Source organism: Rhinatrema bivittatum, chromosome 8, assembly GCF_901001135.1.
Source record: "Rhinatrema bivittatum chromosome 8, aRhiBiv1.1, whole genome shotgun sequence".
NCBI classification, from domain to species: domain Eukaryota; kingdom Metazoa; phylum Chordata; class Amphibia; order Gymnophiona; family Rhinatrematidae; genus Rhinatrema; species Rhinatrema bivittatum.
Window position 1 is genome coordinate 218,525,977 of NC_042622.1, and position 22,906 is coordinate 218,548,882.

Sequence of the window (22,906 nt, forward strand, 5' to 3'; positions counted from 1 at the left end):
GGAGATGATCCCCTCAGGACCTCACAACCCCGTGGGAGGCAGGAGACCGCAACCTGCAGGAACACACTGGTCTGTCTCCTGAAAACTGTCCCCATTTTATTTTTAAACTTTTGCCTAACTCAGTCTGTAGGTTTTGCACCTCCTCTGCCTGCTGGAGACAGAATACTGCCAGACTGTAGGTGGCACCATCCTAGATAGAAGTTTAGCAACAAAACTTGGCCCTGTCTCCATCCGCTAGAGGTGTGTGTGTGTGGGGGGGGGGGGGGGGGGGAAGGGAGGGGGAGTAAAAACCCAGGAGTCTTCACTGATCCAGTTACATACAGGGAATTCTTGTTATTCAAATTGAGGTGGGAATTCCTTATACTATGGTAAAATATACACACTTCACAAGATTCAGGGAGAACTTTATTCTTTGGCCAAGACCTTGAATTGTTGGGTAGAGATTTCAATTTTACTCTTTCCAACACTTGATAATTCTTCTGGGCTGTGTCAGGTTCCCCAGCTATTCTAGGGCAAAAAAACTTAAACTGCAGGACTGGAATCTTGTGGATGTCTGCAGATAGCATTATACTCTTTTCTACACCACATAATTCTTATATCAATCAGGTTGTGGGAGCTGACATTGGAAAAATATGGTCAGATCTGGCCTGACCTCTAATTTAGAGACAGAGAATGTATTGGAGGTTGAATGATACTTTATTGCCTGATAAATTATGTTCTACAACAGAAACTTTCAGAATATATATTCAGAACCATGTTGTCTATAATGTAGCACCGACTGTTCTTTGGGATTGCTTGAAGGCAGTGTATAGTGGAAGGCTGATCTCCAGGGCATCCTGCAAGACAAAGCAGAAAGAAAAAGGTTAGTGTGGCATTTAATAAAATTTCCCCATTGGAAATTCAAACAATCCTTGTCAAGACATTTTGATACAATTGAAAAAGGCTAGGGAGGACTGTAGCTCTTTATAGTATAAAACTTGGAATTAGTAAAACATTTTAAAGGGGATAAGAGAGAAATTGGCAGGAAAATTGAAAGTTTGATTTTGTGCCATTTAAGTTGTGAAAATTAAAGGAAGGAATGGCTACATAGTGACAGGTAGCCCAGAAATTAATGGAGAAATTACTTATTTGATAATTTCGTTTTCCTTAGTGTAGACAGATTGACTCAGGACCAATGGGGTATAGTGTACTCCTAATAGCAGTTGGAGACCGATCAGATTTCAATCTAACGTCAGCCCCTAGTACATATACCTCTGCAGGAAGTGCAGCTCTTCAGTATTCTCCTCGAAAAGCATTGTGGATATTTGTGTGACTGACTAATTTGATTAACTTGAATAGCTTTATAACTTGGTTAAACTTTGTAACTTGATCTGGTTGAATTTGCTATAGCTGGAGACCGCCAGTATACTCATCTGGAAAGCGTTGACACCCAGTAGGGTGTGTGTCCTAGGTGAATGAAAACATGGTTTACCCTTTAATCATTCGAAATTCCATGCACAACAGCAGCCAAGGGTGGGATGCTGAGTCCATCTGTCTACACTAAGGAAAACAAAATCAGGTAAGTTAATTTCTCCATTTCCTAGTGTGTAGCAGATGGATTCAGGACCAATGAGATGTATAAAAGCTACTCCTGAACTGGGTAGAGGCTGCCCGTGACCCACTTAGTACTGCCCTTGCAAATGCAGTGTCCTCCCGAGCCTGGACATCCAGGTGGTAGAATCTGGAGAAGGTGTGGATGGAGGACCATGTCGCTGCCCTGCAAATCTCAGCATTCTGGTTTCTGCCCAGGACACTGCCTGGGCTCTAGTAGAATGGGCCTTGACCTGTAAAGGCGGTGGCTTGCCTGCTTCTACATAGGCCGCCTTGATGACTTCCTTGATCCAGCGGGCTATGGTTGCCTGCGAGGCTGCTTCCCCTTGTCTCTTCCAGCTGTGAAGGACAAATAAGTGGTCCGTTTTTCATATGAGTTCCGACATTTCCAGGTATCTGGATAGGAGTCTGTCGATGTTGAGGTGGTGTAGACTATGAGCCTCTTCTGAATTCTTCATCCGGCGATGGTAGTGAGATGGTTTGGTTAAGATGGAAGTGTGACACCACTTTGGGAAGGAACGAAGGGACTGTGCATAGCTGGATGGTTCCCAGGGTGAGCCTGAGGAACAGCTCACGGCAGGACAGTGCTTGCAGTTCCGAAATGCAGCAGGAATGCTGTCTAAAGGTTAACAGGCGGAGGGACAGACCTCAGAGGGGCCTGAAGGAGGCTCCTGCTAGGAAATCCAAGACCAGGTTGAGATTCCAAAGAGGTACCAGCCACTTTAGTGGTGGGCAGATGTGTTTGACTCCTTTCAGGAAGTGTGAAACATCTGGGTGAGAGGCTATGCTGTCGCCCTCGCTCTTGGAGCTGTAGCATGTCAATGCGGCTACCTATACCTTGGAGTTTAGAGACCCTTCTGTAGCCCGTTCTGCAGGAATTCCAGGATCACGGGAACTTTAATTGAAAGTGGTATGATGTCGTGGTCTTTGCACCAGGCTTTGAATATTCGCCAAATCCTTATGCGTGCTCAGAGTAGGGTGTCGATTACAGCCCCTGAGTATCTGCTCTCTCAATGGCCAGGCCGTAAGAGAATGTGAGTTGGATCCTCGTGGAGGATCGGTCCTTGTTGAAGCAGGTCTGTGTGGAGGTAGTGGCAGGGGGGGTCCCTGTCAGTCTTCTCTTGTCTGCTTAGCATGGTCTTCTTGACCAGTCTGGGGCCATTAGAAGTACTAGTCCCCTGTGTAGCTGTATCTTGTGGATGATTGTGTCCAATAGGGGCCATGGCAGGAAGGCGTATAGGGTCCCCCGCCTGCGGCAGAAGTACCTGGATACTTGGGCGTTGGACCGGTTTGCCAGAAGGTCCATGTCTAGTGTCCCCCACCGGTTCACTATCATTTATTTATTTATTTATTTGCACTTTTTGTATACCGACATTCGTTAGGCAATCATCACATCGGTTGGAACGCTGCCAGCGACAGCTTACATTCTCCTGGGTCTAGACTTTCTCTGCTGAGGTAGTCCACCGTGATGTTGTCTTTCCCAGCGATGTGGACGGCTGAGATCTCCTGGAAGTTTACTTCTGCCCACATTAGAGGGTCAATTTCCAGAGACACCTGTTGGCTTCTGGTTCCCCCCAGACGGTTGATGTAGGCCACTGTCGTGGCGTTTTCCGACATTACTCTGACTGCTTTGTCTCAGAGTCTGATCGAATTGCAAGTAGGCTATTCTGACCGCCCGCGCTTCTAGGCGGTTGATGTTCTACTGCCCTTGGGCGGTTAACTCCTCGCAGTGTGCTCCCCATCCTCAGGCTGGCATCTGTGGTGAGCAGGGTCCAGGTTGGTGAAGATAGCCTTGCTCCCTGGTTCAGTTGGCTGCCCTGCAGCCACCACTGTAACTGGGTCAGGACCCTACCTGGGAGTGATAGACGAACGGCGTAGTTCTGAGATAGTGGATTTCATTGAGAGAAGTGAGTGCTGTAGGGGGGGTCTCATGTGAGCTCATGCCCATGGCACTACTTCCAGTGTGGATACCAGACTGAGGACTTGTAGGTAATCCCATGCTGTGGGGCGAGGTTTGCTCAGGATTTGTAACAGGTTCCTCAGTTTTGATCTCCTTGTGGGAGTCAGGCTGACCTTTTCTTCTGTGTCGAATCAGACTCCTAGATATTCTAGCGACTGTCGGGTCGATACAGTATCGTTCGGTCGAAGATTGCCCGTCTGTAACGTGCTCGGAGCGCACAATTCGGGCGCGTAAGGCGATCCAGTCTCCAGTTTCACGCGTCCTTAGCACTTCTTAAAACAGACGCATAACCCTTTCCGCACGGGGCATGTAAATGAACGAATTAACTGTATAATGCAGGAATTAGCTACTCCCCTCCGATACCGTAACGCGCGCTCAGATTATCTCCTTAGTAACCCTGAGCTGGTTCCCCTCTTGTGCTTGTTCTGAAAGGACTGGTTCCTGCCTGTAGGACGGGGCGCTTGATAGTTGCTTCTGTATGGGTTGAAGTGTTGTGAAGCTCTGCCTCTGGAGGCCTGGGGGAAGGATCGCTGGTTTCTTATTCCTGTCCTCCAGTAGGTGTGGCAATTGGGGGGGGGGGGACATGCCCCATTTGTGGGCCAGTTTCTCTAGTTCACTGCTGAACAGAAGGGATCCTTTGAAGGGCATTCCATTCCCTGGACAAAAGCTGAAGCAGGGTAGGGTGGGTAGGAAAAGCCCTTGTTGGCGGCTGCAATCCTGCTAAAACAGGGTCTCCCTTCTTTCCTTGAGGAGTGGTCACCGGAATGTCCGGCAGAGGGTCAATGTCTAGGCTCCTGAATAATGAACGGTATGAAAGGGTCCAACTTGTCCCTGTGGAAGATCAAGTACTCTCGGATCGTCCCCTTTTGCCTGAGCCGCTGGTAAAAACTAATCCAGGTCGGGATCCACACCTCCCACCGGTGGGTGCACCACTCGGATCCTGGATGTGCCCGATCTCCCATGCCCTGGGAATCCCCCGCTGGAGAAGAGTCCGCAAGCCTAGGGATTTTGGGAGGAGGGGGGCCTGGTGCTGGTTCCTGTGTCTGGCTCATCCAAGCCAGATTAGCACTGTGCATCAAAAGCACAAAATCCGTGGTAAACTGTGTAGCCCCCATGGGAGGCCGAGTCAGGGGGTCCCCAGCCAGAGGCAAAGTTCCCAAAGGCGGTACCGGAGTTAAATCGCTGGTAGTGTCACCAAATCACCATCCTGATCCTCAATTAAAATGGCCACTGTTCCCTCACTAAGCGGGAACGGGGCAGATTGCTGCCCCTCAAGAGCGCGAGTGAGCACGAAACTGGGCGCGTCAGTGACAGTGAGGGACCCCCCCCCCCGGAGAGGCACTTTAACACAGTCCCTTGCGCAAGAGCCTCAACCCGGGCTCCCCGCATGCACTACACTGGTACGATCGCGGCATCAGGGGTGGAGGAAGGGTGCCGCGCGGCAGACAGATCTGACAAGATGCGCTGAAAACTGCGGGAAAATAGCCCGCCGCGGCAAGGAGGCTGCCACACTATCCGACCAGAGAAAGTAATGTAACAGCGACAACAGGGGTATGGCGCTTCCCTGAGTAAACTGCCCTGAGGAAAGCACCTCTCAGGGGCAGTGGAGGCTGGACTACCAGCGTGCACCCCCAAGAGGAGAGCCAGGGATTCACCTGTAAATAAAATATACAGAACACGTACCCCACAAACAATAGAGGAAGGGATAGAGACTTCAAGAAAAGTTCAGACTGCAAGCCAGTTGCTGAGTGGCAGAAGTCTCTTTAACAATTACCAAACTTGATCCATCCAAACAAATACAAGACAAAAAGCAAAGTCCGTGAAAATAAAGGAATCTAATGGGGAACCAGAGGTTCCACACTCGCATCTGCTGGAGTCAGAAAGATACAGAGGTTTTCCAGAGGGTGCACTGGTGTATAAGGGACTGCCCTCTGAAATTTGGTCTGACTCCATCTGCTGGACTGGGCACATAACCCACTGTCTGGACTGATCCGGGTATGTACAGGAAACTGCAATGTCAGTAAAACTGTCTCTGGAATGAAGGCAGTCTGGGCTGATCTGGGTACATATAGGGAACAGCATTTGATTACATTAATCTAGATATTTATTTATTTTTGATTTTTATAAACAGACGCTCCTATATAATATACATATCGCACCGGTGTACAATGAAACAAAATTGTCGCCTCGGGGGCTTACATTTAACAAATAACAAATAAAATTTGCAAAATATGCTAGGATGCAAATTAAGAAAATTGGTTCTTACCTGAATTTTTGTTCCTGTAGTACCACAGATCAGTCCAGACTCCTGGGTTTTGCCCCCCCTCTTAGCAGATGAGGCAGAAGTTTACAAACCAAAACTCTGCCTATATCTAGGCTGGTGCCACCTACAGTCTGGCAGTATTACTTAATGTCAAAGCAGAATAATTCAAGCAAACATCTCCAACTATATAACTATTAACATAGATACCAGTTCACAACTCCCCAATTGGGGACAGAACCTGTGTCACCCATAATGGACAAAGACAGCAACATATTCTGATTGAAAATGCACAAAAAACATACCGCACTGCCTCTCTCGGCATCAGCAATACCTCCGGGCAGGACTCTGGCCTGATCTGTGGTACTACAGGAACGAAAATTCAGGTAAGAACCAATTTTCTTTTTCCTGTATGTACCCGGATCAGTCCGGGCTCCTGGGATGTAGCAGAGCTTACTTGGGATGGGATCCGGAGAGGCCCGCTCTGAGCACTCCTTCCCCAGACCCTGTTGGTCCTGGAGCCTTGACATCTAGACAATAGTGCCTGGCAAACGTATATAATGATTTCCAGATGGCCGCCCTACAAATCTCCTCCATAGAAATATGGTGACATTCTGCCCAGGACGTGGCCTGTGAACGAGTAGAATGAGCCCGAAGACCCAATGGTAGAGACCGTCCCTGGACCATATATGCCGAACTGATGGTCTCTTTCAACCAACGAGCAATGGTAGCCTTAGAAGCCATATTACCCCACCTAGGACCACTCCAGAGAACGAAGAGATGGTCAGAGACCTGGAACGCATTGGTCGCCTCCAAGTAGCGCCGCAATGTTCGCCGCACATCCAACTTAAGGAGATCCCTAGACAACGGATCTGAACTGTCTAGCTGCAAAAACGACAGCAGCTTGACCATCTGATTCACATGAAAAGAAGAAACCACCTTGGGCAGAAAAGAGGGAACTGTACGCAACGACACTTCCGTCTCAGAAATACGCCAGAAGGGCTCTCGGCACGATAAAGCCTGCAACTCAAATCCTTTGCGCCGAGACAATAGCCACCAGAAGCATCACCTTCAGCGTTAGATCCTTTAAGGTGACTCTACGAATAGGCTAAAAGGGAGCTCCACACACGCCTTAAGGACTATATTCAAATTCCATGACTGACAGGGCTGACGAAATGGGGGCCGTAAATGCTTCGCCCCCCACCCCCAAGGAAGTGCACCACATCCGGATGAACCGCCGATGCCCCTTGAATTTGACCGCACAAGGATCCCAGTGCCACTACTTGCACCTGTAATGAACTACACAAAAGGCCCTTAGTCAAACTGTCCTGCAGGAAAAGTAGGATATCCGACACGGTTGCCCGAGTAGGAAGCACGTCTCGAGTAAGGCACCATGATTCGAATACCTTCCAGACCCGCACATAAGACAACGATGTAGAGACTTTTCGGGAATGTAGAAGGGTAGCTACCACCGCATCCGAATATCCCTTTGCATGAATATTCTCCACCCCGGCAATGTGAGAGGCCGCTATGCTGTCCAGATGCTTCTCTGCCCATGCTATCAATAGCAAAGCTTCGGCCACAACGGCTTGGCTCTTGGTCCCCCCCCCCTGCCGATTGATGCAAGCCACCGTGGTCACGTTGTCCGAAAGGACTCTTGACAGCCTGACTGCGAATTATTGGGAGAAACTCTTGCAGAGCCAGCCGGACCGCTCTGGTCTCCCAAGACGCCTCCCTCGGGGACCACTAACCCTGTACCGACTTCTGTAGACAGACTGCTCCCCAACCATACAGGCTGGCATCCGTCATGATTACCGTCCAGGCCGGGATCTCCAGGGGCACTCCGTGACTCAAATTGTTTGGTGACAACCACCAATCCATGCTGTCCCGGGCCACCTGGGTCAGTGGCAGGTGAAATTCTTCTGATACTGGGTTCCACCCAGAGAGCAATGCTGACTGTAAAGGCCGCATATGAGCGAAAGCCCAGGGGACCAATTCCAGCATGGAAATCATTGATCCCAACACTTGTAAATAGTCCCAGATGATTGGTACCTGCTTGGATAACAATCTTTGAATTTGCCCCTGCAACTTGACCATTCGCTCCTGCGTTAGGGACACAGTTCAGATGGGTGTCGAACAAAGCTCCCAAAAATTCCAGCGACTTGAGGGAACTAGATGACTCTTGGAGACATCGACTATCCAACCCAGGGCATGCAACAACTGAAGCACCCTCTGAACCGCTGGCATGCAACAACTGAAGCACCCTCTGAACCACTGTTCGACAGAGTGCCTCCGACTTGGTGCCCGAATTCCTAATGCAGAGACTTCAAAAATCCTCTTGAGCTGTATTTCCAGCTTCCTATCCTGTAAATCCTTAAGCGCAGTACCTCCCGTCACCAGGATGGTGGTCTTTTTTGTGACCGCAGCCACTGCGGAATCTATCTTCGGCATGCACAACATTTCCAGGGCATCCTCCAGCAAGGGATATAGCTTATCCATTGCCTTTGTCACCTTCAGCCCCAAGCCTTAAAAAGCAAATCTGAGGCCGAAAAATGTAAGGGAAAAGCAGAAGGCGGCCCCTTAAGTCCTAAGACGAATGGGTCTGTCACCCCGAGACGTGACTCTTCCTGAGGCACCTGAATCCCAATTCCCCCAGAATTTCAGGGATAAGGGGCCCCAACTCATCCTTCCGGAATAGCTGAATTACCTTCGTGTCATCCCCTTCTGTCTGTGAACCATGGGTACCCACGGGCCCCTGATCTGTCCCCATCAACCCCCCTTGGAGGCTGGGAAGGGAGATCCTGATCCCCTTGAGGATCCTCCGGCTCATCTGTATCTGTGGAAGTATCTGGATCTCCCCTGGCTGTCCGAGGCTGGGACCTGTCCGGGCCCCCTGTAACTGGGACGGCCTGACTGCTTCCCAGGTCTAGAGTCCGGAGAGGGATTATCCAGAGGCCTTTTTTTGGCCAGCCTATGGGCCTTAAAGGCCTTGTGCATTAATAGAACAAACTCAGATCCAAATGACGAATCAGAAGATGCCCCGTCGTCATCCCCCTCAGATATGCTGACATCCACCAGCCTCGCAGGTCGGCCCCCCACAGGGACCCTGCGGAATCGAGGGCGCCTCAGCTCCAAGGCGAAAAAATGGCTGCCATTCCCGCAGAAACTGAACTAGAGGGATTCAAAATGGCACCCGTTCCCGGGCTACCCAAGAACGGAATGCCGCTGACTTGACCCCGGAGGACCCGGCCTGCGAAGGCTTACCGCCTCGAGTCCCGATTGGGGCCAAAGACCCTCCCTCACCCCGAGACACAGGAGGAGCAAAGGCTTCTCTGGACAGCCACGCCTGCGCAGACCTGCAGGCCTGACAGGCAGAACGCTGCGGCATGCTCTGCCTCAGCGAGGAAAGGAGAGAAAGAAAAAACAAACCTCCCGCGATGGAACTCTGGGGCCCCCCCCCTGGCAGGAAAAAAGGGACCCCGAGAGAACAGAAGTAAAAAAGGAAAATTAGTTCTTACCTGATAATTTTCGTTCCTGTAGTACAGGGGTCGGGAACCCATGGCTCGCGAGCCAGATATGGCTCTTTTGAGGGCTGCATCTGGCTCGCAGACACGTGTCGCCATACTTCGCGGTTCCCCGCTGACCCAGCTGCTCCCCGGTCCTCCGCCGCCCGGGCTTAAAATGCTGTCAGCCCGGGCGGAACGCGGCAGGACAGCTGGAGTCAGCGGCACCGGCGTGCTCTCTTCTCCTCCCCCCCCCCCCGCGGCCCGGAAGAGGAAGTGGAGAGCATCGGGTGCCTGCGCGGGAAGAAGAGACCACACTAGCGTAGTCTCTTCTTCCGCGCAGGCACCCGATGCTCACCACTTCCTCTTCCGGGCCGCGGGGGGGGAGGAGAAGAGAGCACGCCGACTGGAGTCATCCGGGTGCCTGCGCGGGAGTCATCGGGTGTCAGCCGGGTGCCAGCGCTGGAGTCATCGGGTGCCTGCGCGGGTCTTCCCGCGCAGGCACCCGATGCTCTCCACTTCCTCTTCCGGGCCGCGGGGGGGGGGAGGAGAAGAGAGCACGCCGACTGGAGTCATCCGGGTGCCTGCGCGGGAGTCATCGGGTGTCAGCCGGGTGCCAGCGCTGGAGTCATCGGGTGCCTGCGCGGGTCTTCCCGCGCAGGCACCCGATGACTCCAGCGGCCCGGAAGAGGAAGTGGAGAGCATCGGGTGCCTGCGCGGGAAGAAGACTGCAGCGCGGCTCGGAGGAAAATGAAAATCTTCAACCGCGGCCGATGGGACTCCGCCTTCGCCTCCGCGAGGGCTGAAAATGAAGGAGGTTAGCGTTGGGAGGTGGCTGCTGCTGCTGCCGCGAGTTCCCGGGGGGGGGGGAGAGAGAGTGAATGAGCGAGCAAGCATGTGTGTTTGAGATCCTGTGTGTGTGAGTGAGAGATTGCATGTATGTGAATGATTGAGAGCCTGTATATGTGAAAGAGAGTATGTCTGTGATTGAGATCCTGCCTGTGAGAGAGAGAGCATGAATGTAAGTTTACCATTGGGAACCTGTATGTGTAAGTTTGTAATTGAAAACCTGTTTGTTTGAAAGAGTATGTGTGTATGATTGAGATCCTTTGTGTGTGAGAGAGATCATGTGTATGTATGATTAAGAGCCTGTGTGTATAAGTAAGAGAGAGATCATGTGTGTCTGTGTCTGATTGACAGCTGATTTAGGTGATGGAGCATGTGAGTATGTGATTGAGAGCCTGTGTTTAAATGAGAGAGAGAGACCATGTGTGTCTGTGTGTGATTGAGAGCTGATTTAGGTGAGGGAGCATGTGAGTATGTGATTGAGAGCCTGTGTGTAAATGAGAGAAAGAGAGGACATGTTTGTAAGCATGTGAATGAGAGTCTGTGTGTGAGAGAAAAAGACAGCATGTATTTATGTGATTGAAAGCCTGTGTGTGTGTAAGCGTGAAAAGATAGACAGCATGTGTGTAAATGTGTAATTAAGAGCCTATATAAGTGAGAGAGAAAAAACATTTGTATATGTGAGTGACTGAGAGCATGTGTGTATAGGTGTGTCATTGAGAGCCAGTGTGAGAGAGAGCGCTGGTATGTGACTGAGAGAGGAGAAAGTTCCAAGCAAACCACCCCACCTCCTGCTAATTCAGAACAATCTCAGGACACCTGGATATCAAACGTTCCCAGGTATGCAGAGCAAAAAAATTTTTGTATCCTTATTATTTTTCATTACTGGATCTTTGTGTCTGCTATTTTGAAATATTTTGTTGGTATCTGGAAATGTTTTATATGAGTTTTTAATTATTGGATATTCCACTCATCAGCCGTTTCGAAATATGTTCTTTTTGTTAGTACAGTTTTACTGCTGATGATTTTATATTTCTTGATTTGTTTTATAAGGATGTGTGATGTTTCTTTTTTCCTTTGTTACACTGCATACAGAGACTCTGGCTTGTTGCAGTTTCCAATTCAGTTTTTGTCTGCATGCTTCTTGTTATGCGTTTTGGTCTCTTTATTCTATGTTAGGTGAGGGACAGCACGTGATTCAGGTGAGGTTTTCTGCTGGCGTGTAGTTTCTGTGTAGGACTCTATAGCAACCTGACTTGGTCCGTTTTCCTAATAGGAGATGTATTGGTGTCTTAAGGCCTGGTGTAATATTTTCAGAGACTTATTGTACTTTAAAAGTGTGATCTTACATAAAATGCACACATTTACTTGTATTTAGTTTTAAACATATTGTATGGCTCTCATGGAATTACATTTTAAAATATGTGGCGTTTATGGCTCTCTCAGCCAAAAAGGTTCCTGACCCCTGCTGTAGTACCACTGATCAGTCCAGACCATTGGTTGAGCCCCCATTCCAACAGGTGGAGACAGACCAGAGTTCTGAGGCTAGCCCATATAAGGACGGAACCCACCCTGGAACCCTCAGTATAACCACTGTCAAAGCAGAAAAGGTATAAGATCAAGCAAGTACCAGGATAAATAGTAAATTTAATTTAAACCAAACAAAACCACAACAATTGAATTAACTGTGTAACTAAACGCACTTTTATCTCTACCCCTGATCACAAAGATGCTTCCGGTGCCTAACAGTAATTCCAGAAAAATGATGCAGGAGACAAAAATAGAGAAAAAACCTGTAAGAAGGAAAAAACCAGAACACAAAATGAATTCAAGCGGACAGAACAACAAGATTGGGCGGGTGTCTGGACTGATCCGTGTTACTACAGGAACAAAAATTCAGGTAAGAACTAATTTTCCTTTCCCTGTATGGACCCGGATCAGTCCAGACCATGGGATGTCCCAAAGCTTCCCTATAGAGGGTGGGACCCAGATAGTCCCGCTTGAAGCACCTGCCGACCAAAGGCTGGAGCCTGAACATAGAGTCTGTAGTGATGAGCAAAAGTATGACGAGATTTCCATGTAGCCGCCCTACATATTTCTTGCTGCAACACCGATTGAGACTCCGCCCAAGAAGTCGCTTGAGAACGTAAAGGAGCTTTTAGGCCTTCAGGAACTGGTCGGCCCTTGCAGATATAAGCTGAAGAAATCACCTCCTTCAACCAGTGATCGTAGCCTTAGAAGCTTGCTTCCCCCTGTTGGGTCCACTCCACAGGACAAAAAGATCGGAAACCCGAAAATCATTAGTGACCTCAAGATAATGCAATAAGACTCGTTTGACGTCAAGACGAAGATCACTATTACCAGACACCGCGATATCCTCTGGTGAAAAAGTGGGGAGTTCAGACTGGTTAATATGAAAAGTTGGAACCAACTTAGGTAAGAAAGAAGGTACAGTCTTTAGGGAAACGCCCAAGTCCGAAAAACGCAAGGAAGGGTATCTACAAGATAGAGCTTGAAGCTCAGACACTCTCCTGGCTGAACAGATAGCAACCAGGAAAACAGTCTTGAGAGTGGTACGACGAAGAGGCTCAAACGGAGCCGTACAAAGAGCTCAAAGCACCAAATTCCATGAAGGACAAATAGACCGGACAGTCTGCTTTAAATGCTTAGTGCCTCTGAGAAAACGAACTACATCCGGATGAGAGGCAACCAGCCGACCTTCAATGGTGCCCAGGAGAGAACCAAGAGCTGAGACCTGAACACGCAGAGCTAACCGAAAGACCCTTGGAGAGACCACGCTGAAGAAAATTAAAACCGCAACAGAAGGTGAGCAAGTCGAAACACCCAACTCTTCAGACATTTTCAAAAACCTTCCAGACCCCAACATAAGTAAGGGATGTTGATTGTTTGCGAGCCCTGAGAAGGGTGGCAATAACTTCCTCTTTATATCCTCTGCATCTCAAACGTCTCCATTCAAAAGCCATGCTGCTAGACAGAAGCGATCCGCCTGGTCGGAAAATACGGGACCCTGTCACAGAAGATGGGGCAGATGACCGAGACGAAGAGGTCTGTCCACTGAGAAATTCACCAGGGCCGTGAACCATGGCCGTCGGGGCCACTCGGGAGCCATGAGCATGACCGGACCGCGATGGAGTTCTATTCTCCGAAGAACCTTCCCCACTAACGGCCACGGTGGGAACACGTAGAGAAGAACGTCGGAGGGCCAGGGAAGAAACAATGCGTCCAGCCCTTCTGAACAATGCTCCCTCCACCAGCTGAAGAACCGGGGAGACTTTGCGTTGGCTAGCGTTGCCATGAGGTCTAGGTGACTAGGACCCCACCTGTGCACAATTAGATCCATCGCTACGTCTGATAACTCCCACTCGCCGGGATCAAGATGTTGACTACTGAGGAAGTCGGCTTGAACATTCTCCTTTCCCGCTATGTGGGAAGCTGCCAGGTGATCCAAGTGCCTTTCTGCCCAGAGAAAAAGTTTGCTGGCTTCTAACGCCATTAGACGACTTAGAGTTCCCCCCTGTTGATTTATGTAAGCTACTGTGGTGGAATTGTCTGATAGCACCCAGACAGCTCTGTGACGAATCAGAGGAAGAAAAAAAAACAAAAAAAAAACTTGAGGGCCAGGTGAACTGCTTGGGCTTCTAGGCGATTGATGTGCCACAGAGACTGGGACAGGGACCAGAACCCTTGAGTCATTTGAGATTGGCAGCAGCTCCCCAACCGGAGAGGCTGGCATCTGTTAATATGACCCAAGAGGGAGTCAAAAGAGGCATTCCCCTGAGAATTATAGACCAATTATAGACCAATTTCTTCGCTTCCTTTACCAGCTAAGGTAATTGAGGGGATTGTGCTTCAACAACTTACTAACTTTCTTGAGAAATACGACATCTTAAGTCCCCATCAATTTGGTTTTCGGCGAGGTCTCAATACAGAGCTTCTTTTGATCTCCTTGGTCGATTCCCTCAAAAGAGGTCTCGATCGTGGTGAACAATTCATACTAGTCTCATTAGATATTACTTCAGCGTTTGATTCTATAGATCATGAAATTCTGTTGTTTCGCTTGAGAGAGTGTGGTATTACAGGAACAGTGCTTGGCTGGTTTCAGAATTATCTTTCAGATCGGTCCCAGACAATTAAATTTAACAACTATGTTTGACGCTCAGGCTTTGAAGGTTGGGGTCCCTCAAGGCTCTGCCCTTTCCGCTATGTTGTTTAACATTTATCTGGCTCCAATAACTAAGCTTTTAGCCATCATTACTGATGGCTTCAAGTTGTATGCAGATGACATACAATTTTACATCAAAGTAAAGAAATCCTGGCAGGAAACAGTAGACACTCTTACATTATGTTTAGACACAATTAATCGCTGGTTGAAACATAATAAACTACTTCTCAATATTAATAAGACGACTATGCTCTTAATTCATCGATCATTATCCATTCCCATTCAGAATTCCTTGTCTATCAATAATATCTCATACTCTCTTTTGTCTCCGATTAAGAGTTTGGGTTTCTTGCTGGATTCCAATTTATCTTTTAAACCTCAGATCAGAACGCTTATCAAAACTGGTTTTTTCAAATTGCGTTTACTTGTTGGATTACGTCATTTGCTCTACAAGAGGGATTTTCTGACTGTCGTTCGTGCACTCATATTTCCGCACATCGATTATTGTAACGGACTTTACATTGGTTTACCAAAATGTCAAATTTATTCTATTCAGTTGTTAAATTCAGCTGCTCGGTTGGTATCCAATCTAAAACGTTTTGAGAGAATTTCGCCAGTGCTTTGCCATCTTAATTGGTTACCTGTTTCGGACCGGATTTCCTTTAAAATCGGTTTAATTGTCTTTAAATTATGTAACTCCAACTCGTCACATTGGTTTAATGCCTTACTGAGAATCTATAAACCAATGAGATGCCTGAGATCTTCACAATTAAACAATTTAGAAGTCCCTTCCATTCGTCAAGCTCGTCTGTTTAGTACCCGTGAGACCTCCTTTTCAATTGCGGCACCCTCTCAATGGAATTCAATCCCTATAGAATTGAGATCTATTGAGGACGTTAAGAAATTTAAATCATCCTATAAAGAATTTCTCTTAGCCCGTGCGTTTAGGTTGTAATATATTGAATTGATTCTCATTTTGTTTCTGTATTCATGACTATTGTTTTTGAAGCGAAAATGTTATTTTATTTAGATGTGATATCATTGCATTTTTTATTATTTTATATAATTTATAATGTTTGTTTTTTTGGTCTTTGTCAAATTTTTGTGTTTTATTATGTATGTTCATTTTGTATATCGCTTAGGCCTTTTGTGTTAAGCGATTAATAAATTTTTTAAATGAAAATGAAAATGAGAAAGTGAGCCGGGGAAAACCACCATTGTAATCTGGTGATGGTAGAGTCAGAGAGAGGGAGAATCTCCTGATACTGCTCTGATATCTGCTTCCAACGGGACAACAATGCTTTCTGTAAAGGACACATATGAGCAAACCTTTTTTTCAAGTTCCTACCTTATGCCTTTAACAATTTTATTATAAATGTTCTCTATTTGACTATGGAAATATTTTTTCCTGCTTTTTCTGTTTTATGTAAACCGGTATGATTTGCATTTTAATGTAAGAATGTCGGTATATAAAAATTATAAATAAATAAATAAATAAATGCCCAGGGGACGAGATCGATCGTGGAAGCCATGTTCCCTAGAACCTGGAGGTAATACCACGCTGTGGGAAGAGGGAGAGAGACAAAAATGTTCAACTGATCTATCAGATTGATTGTCCGCCAGTCTGAAAGAAAAAAGCTTTACAGATCCAAGTGTTGAAAAATGCGCCCAAAAATTCCAGCTCTTGCGAGGGCTGAAGAGTGCTTTTGGAGTAGTTGATTATCCAACTGAGAGATGTGAGAAGGGCTAAAACTGTCTACTGCGAGCGCACAGAGAGAGACTGACTTGGCCTTTATCAACCAAATCGTCCAGGTAAGGATGGACTAAAATCCCTTCTCGAAGAGCTGCTGCAACAACTACCATGATCTTGGTAAAAGTGCGGGGGAGCAGTGGCAAGACCGAACAGGAGAGCCTGAAACTGGAAGTGCTGACCTAGAATCTGAAAACGAAGGAACTTCTGATGTTCCTGACGAATGGGGATGTGAAAATAAGCCTCCTTCAGATCTAGGGAAGCGAGAAATTCCCCGGGACGAACCGCTGCAATTACTGCTCGCAGGGTTTCCATTTTGAAACAGGGAACCTTGAGGGCTTGATTGACCCTTTTGTGATCCAGAATGGATAGAAGGAATCTTCCTTTGGGAATGAAGTAAATTGAATATTGGTTGGCGCCCCTTTCATGTACCGGAACCGGAAGGATTGCCCCCAATTTCTGAAGTTTCAACAGGGTGTGACAAACCGCAGGCCGCTTGGAACGGCTGCAAGGGGAGACTATGTAGAGATCCAGCAGGTGTCTGGCAAATTCTAACGCGTAGCCGTGTTCTATCACATCGATGACCCAGAGGTCGGAAATGATTTTGGCCCACTCCGAGAAACACAGAAAGACGCCCACCTAAGTTTCGTGCGGAGGAATGGACCGGCCGAATCTCATTGGGGTGCTGACTTAGAGGTGGTGGACTGCTGATGGCCATCTCGGAAACCTAGACGGCCACGAAAGGAATGGGACCAAGACTAACCTGGATACAACCTCCCCTGGGGAAGGATCCATGGGCCCTGTTAACATAACGGCGATTCCCCCTGAAGCGAGTGCGAGTCGGGGGGGGAAGACTTAAGACTATTTGGGAAGGTCTTCTGGCAGCTTATGGACCTTGTTCCCCCCCCCCCCCCCAAGGACTTAAGCTGTTCCAGGTCCTCACCAAAAAGCAACTTGCCCTTAAAAGGAAGAGTGCCCAAAGGAAAATTAGTTACCTGATAATTTTCATTCCTGTAGTACCAAGGATCAGTCCAGACTGCTGGGTTATGCCTCCCGTCCAGCAGATGGAGTCAGAGAAAACTGAAAAGGCACCCCCTATACACCCTGGTGCGCCCCCTGCGATCCTTCAGTATAATCAATAACAAAGCAGAATGAAATAAGAAACCATTGGCTCAAAACTGGTGACTAGATCAAGATAAATATGAACTGTTGGAAAAACGAGGAAACCAGGCTGAAAGCCATGAAATACAACCATATGAAAATAGAACAAGTGCTTGTAAAAAGGAATCTGAAAAAACAGCCGCAGGACTCTTCACCGATATGGGTGGGCGTCTGGACTGATCCTTGGTACTACAGGAACGAAAATTATCAGGTAAGAACTAATTTTCCTTTCCCTGTACGTACCAGGATCAGTCCAGACTGTTGGGAAGTACCCAAGCTGCCCTAAATGGGGTGGGACAGACAGTCCCGCGCAAAGCACCCCGCTGCCAAAGGAGTCCAGCGGAGCGTGCACGTCCAAATCAGTAATGTCTAGCAAAAGTGTGCAATGATTTCCAAGTAGCCGCCCGGCAAATCTCTTGAGGTGAGAGAAAATCACTCTCCGCCCAAGACGCCGCTTGAGAGCGCAGAGAATGGGCTTTGAGACCCTCCGGAACAGCGCGACCGACAAATGTATGTAGAAGCAATAGTCTTCTTCAACCAGCGAGCTATCGTAGCCTTAGAAGCTTTAGCTCCCTTTTTTGAACCATTCCACAATACAAAAAGATGGTCAGACAGCCGAAAAGGGTTGGTAATTTCCAAATAACGCAACAGCGCCCTGCGAACATCCAACTTTCGAAGTTCCGGTTGCCTAGACGTATCCCTGTCGTCCATTGCAAAAGCTGGTAGATCTATCGTTTGATTGACGTGAAAAGCTGAAACTACCTTCGGCAAGAAGGAAGGAACAGTACGGAGCGAAACCCCCGAATCAGAAATACGGAGAAAAGGCTCTCTGCAAGACAACGCCTGAAGCTCCGATATTCGCCTAGCCGAACAAATAGAGACGAGAAAAAACGCTTTGAGAGTGAGATCCTTGAGGGTAGACCTTCGCAATGGTTCGAACAGAGAAGTACAAAGACCACGGAGAACCAAATTGAGGCTCCAAGAGGGACAGATAGCCCGTACCGGCGGTCACAAATGTTTAACTCCCTTTAAAAACCGTGCTACGTCAGGGTGCATGGCGATGGAAACTCCCTCAAGCTTACCACGGTAACAGCCTAAGGCCGCCACCTGCACACGGAGGGAATTATAGGATAAACCCTTCTTTAGGCCCTCCTGCAAGAATGCTAGAATATGAGACACTGTAGCCTGTCGCGGCGGCACATTCAAGTCCCGGCACCAAGAGTCGAATACTTTCCATACTCTGACATAGGCAACTGAGGTAGAAGGCTTGCGAGCCTGCAGAAGAGTAGTAATGACCGAATCCGAATAACCCCTCTCAATTGCCGCCTCTCAAAAGCCAAGCCGCTAGACAAAAGCGATCGGCCTGGTCGAAAAATACTGGACCCTGCCGTAACAGACGAGGCAGATGACAGACGCAAGGGGCCGTCCACTGCCAGGTTGGCGAACCATGGTCTCCTTGGCCACTCCGGAGCCACGAGAACGACCGCCCCACGTGTGATTCGATCCGTCGCAATATTTTCCCCACTAACGGCCACGGGGGGGAACACGTAGAGGAGAACGTGAGCGGGCCAGGGAAGAACTAGAGCATCTACACCTTCCGACCCGTATTCTCGCCTGCGACTGAAGCGAGCCGCTTTGGCATTCAAATGTGTCGCCATGAGGTCCAATCGTGGAGTTCCCCACCTTTGGATGCTGAGTCTGAGTGCCTCGGGAGATAGCTCCCACTCTCCCGGATCTAGCTGTTGTCAGCTGAGGTAGTCCGCTTGAATGTTGTCGACTCCGGGGATGTGCGACGCTGCAAGACGAGACAGGTGCTTTTCCGCCCAAACCATCAATCGGTTGGCTGAGGCTACTAGTTGACTTCGTTCCGCCTTGCCGATTTATGTAAGCTACTGTGGTCGCATTGTCGGACAGGACCCGTACTGCTTGTTCTCAAATCAAAGGGAGAAAGTGTTGTAGCGCCAGGCGAACCGCTCTGGTTTCCAAACGATTTATAGACCACTTGGTTTGCGGAAGTGTCCAACGCCCCTGAGTGGACTGAGATTGACATACCGCCCCCCAACCCGTCAGACTGGCATCTGTCGTGACAATGATCCATTGAGGGGGCTCCAAATCGACACCCTGGAGCAGATGGACTGGATTCAACCACCATTGCAGGCTGGTCCTGGCCGGGCCTAGGAGCGGTAAAGGCACCTGAAAATCTTCCGACTTGGGATCCCAGCGGGATAGGAGCGCCCCTTGTAGAGGCTGCATATGCGCAAAAGCCCACGGAACCAAATCCAGAGTGGATGCCATATATCCAAGAACTTGTAAATAATCCCACGCCACCGGCAGGGGGAGAGCTAATAGACGGCGAACATGAGCTTGCAAGCGCTCCATCCGTGCCTGAGGAAGGAAAACCTTGCCCAAACCGGTATCTAACAATGCTCCCAGAAACTCCAATCTCTGGGTGGGAAGCAGCCAACTCTTGGAGTGATTGACGACCCAACCCAGAGAGTTGAGCCGGAGAAGCACCTTCTGCACTGCTTCCTCGCAGAGATGCAGTGATTTTGCTCGGATGAGCCAGTCGTCCAAATACGGATGTACGAGTACACTTTCTTTCTGGAGACTCGCGGCTACCACCATGACCTTGGTGAAAACTCGGAGCTGTCGTGAGGCGGAACGGAAGAGCACAAAACTGGAAATGGGATCCCATGATCATAAAGCGGAGGAACCTTTGATGGAACTCCTGAATTCCTATATGCAGGTAAGCCTCTGTGAGATCCAATGAAGCCAAATATTCGCCTCTGTGGACTGCTGCGATAACGGAACGCAGGGTTTCCATCCAAAATCGCGGTATCCGTAACGCCCTGTTGACCTGCTTCAGATCCAGTATCGTCTGAATGTGCCTTCCTTCTTTGGGACGATGAAGTAAATGGAATAGCGACCTGTTCTTTGCTCGGCAGGTGGTACTGGTACTATAGCTCCCAGCGCTTGTAACAGAGTTATTGTCTGTGCAATCACCTGTTTTGCTGGAGAACCGCTGGGAGAAATGAGAAACAGGTCGCACAGGGGCCGTGCAAACTCCAAAGCGTAGCCGTAATGTATGATGTCGAGAACCCACTGGTCGGTAGTAATTCTGGCCCATTCCTCTCGAAAGTGAAAGAGACGTCCCCCTACCTTCGGAACAGAGGGATGAGCCAGCGTCCCTTCATTGAGCCGTTTTAGCGGCGGCAAGGGAATGTGACGCTGTTGTACGCGCTGGCCGTCTACCACGAAAGGAAGGAGTCCATGCTTGAGAACGTGTAGTAGCTTGTCTAGTAGCATAAGAGGAGGAGCCTCTACCCGAGCGAAATTGGCACTGGCCGCGAAACCGACTGCGGAAGCTGCCCGAAGACCGAAAAGACCTAGGCCTGTCCTCTGGTAACTTGAATACCTTGTTCTCCCCTAGAGAACGAATTGCTCCAACTCGTCCCCAAATAACAGTTTACCGCGAAAGGGAAAACAGAGTTGCGCTTTAGAAGACGAGTCGGCAGCCCAGTGACGTAGCCAAAGTAGTCTTCTTGCCGATACTGCGGAAGCCATGGAGCGGGCCGAAGTGCGGAGCAGATCATAGAAGGCATCTGCAGCAAAAGCTACCGCAGATTCCATGCGGTTTGCCTGCTCTGCCTCCTCCGGAGGTAGATCTTGTGACATTAACATCTGTTGTACCCAGCGAAGGGTAGCCTGTTGTACCATGCAACTGCAAAGCGCCGCCCGTACTCCTAAGGCTGAGACTTCAAAAATTCGCTTCAGTAAAGTTTCCAATTTCCGATCCTGGAGATCCTTAAGGGCCGTACCTCCCGTTACCGGAATGGTAGTGTGTTTAGCAACAGCTGTGACAGCCGAATCTACTTTAGGCACTTTAAGCAACTCCAATGAATCTGCAGGGAGCGGGTAAAGTTTATCCATAGCCCGACTGACTCTAAGAGTGGCCTCCGGATTATCCCATTCTCGGTAAATAATCTGAGCCAGCTTATGAAATGGAAAGGCATGCGATGGTGTGCGGAGCCCGGTCAATTCTAAGTCACCCGGCAGGGAATCCGACTCAATCTGGGGTACCGGGATCCTTAGTTCTTGGAGCACATGAGTGATCAAAGGATCCAATTCTTCCTTGTGAAACAACCGGAGAATTTGAGGGTCGTCCCCTTCGACCGGGTCCACACCCCCCATGTCAGTATCTGAAACTGGAGCGGGAATGTCCTGTGAGACAGGAGCTATAGCAACATGCTGCGGAGGCTTAGGGGGGAGGGCTGGATTAGGGTTTCCCAAACCCAGGTCAGTGGGAGCTGCGGAAGGTTTGCCATGTTTATTGGGGATAGGAGCAGCCTGTTCCCATTCAGCTTCGGCTTCTAGGTAAGCCTTGTGGAGCAAAAGTACAAATTGCGAGGAAAAAGGATGAGGCCTCTTTAAGGTATCTCCCTTGGCTCCCATAGGCGGCAAAGACATGAGCCCCGATAAACCGCGGGGCCGATGGGGACTAAGATCCGGTGGAGACAGGGGTGAGAGGTCCTCTCCCTCCTTCGATGAAACTGCCCCGTGATAGAGGTCACCTAAAATGGCCGACTGCCCCAAAATGGCCATCGCCTCCGATACCGGGGGCGAGGTGTGCCATGGTCTGCCCGACGCTGAACGTGCCTCCTGCCGCGGAGATAGAGAGATCCCGGTCGTGGCTGTCCTCCGCGAGGGACCCTCCCCCCCGGGAAGGCACAGGGAACAGAGTCCCTCGCGGGAGAGCCGGCGACCCGGCTCTCCACACGCAGTACAAACCGTCCCTCTAGGCATCTCTGAAAAGAGAAAACTGCGCGAAAGGGACCGGGTGACAAGCCACCCCTTCCGGAGACCACAGTGAGTAAGCAGGCAGTGGGCTAGAGAAAAAATATACACCTCTTTTTTGGGGGTTTTTTTTTTAAGTGCCTGTAGCGCTGCCACCAGCAGCCGTGAATAAACGTCAAAAGTCAAACCTTCCTCTTTTTTTTTTTTTTTTTTTTTACTTTGGAGCCTGCTGAGGGTGTAGCATACCCGTCTGAACTTTCTTCTCCGAGGAATTAAACTTCTCAGGAGGCGGAGAGGGAGAGTGACCGGCCCACCGATTAATCCGCCCCCTCCTCTCACTGGGCTGGGCAGAAAGAAAACTCCGGGAAAGGCTCCAGTCTGGACTGATCCTGGTACGTACAGGGAACTGAGCCTTAGAAGCATCAGCAGACCAATTGCATAACCAGAGAAGACATCTGGCAGATACTGCTGAAACCATAGCTTTAGCTTGACCCGAAGCAAATCATATAGTGCATCCGCACCATAGGCTATAGCACCCTCCAAACGTTCAGCTTGCTCAGCCTCTGCAGACGGGAGGTCCTGGGTGCTGAGTAACTGCTGCATGAGACTGCTGCAAATTGTCGTCCGGACACCAAGAGCTAAGACTTCAAAAATGAGTTTCAAATAAAATTCAAGCCTATGGTCCTGTACATCCCGTAGTGCTGTAGCGCCCACTACTGGAATGGTAGTGCGCTTTGTCACAGCGGTGACAGAAGAATCACCTTAGGAATTTTTTTTTTTTTGTTACTGATAATTTTATTGAAGTTTCAGTAAAACCACAAAATATGAAACACAACAATACAAAGCTGCAAACTCAAGA

General features: G+C 48.9%; 1 protein-coding gene across 2 annotated transcripts in view; it reads right to left on the bottom strand.

The window, feature by feature from the left end:
- Window positions 1-677: 677 nt before the first annotated feature.
- The window catches only part of LOC115097458 (cold-inducible RNA-binding protein-like), an 81,467-nt gene continuing 59,238 nt past the window's right edge, over window positions 678-22,906 (bottom strand). For both annotated transcript variants that reach the window (XM_029613302.1, XM_029613301.1), the window contains exon 8: window positions 678-836. The gene's annotated coding sequence lies outside the window, so the exon portion shown is untranslated. The remainder of the gene's footprint in view (window positions 837-22,906) is intronic.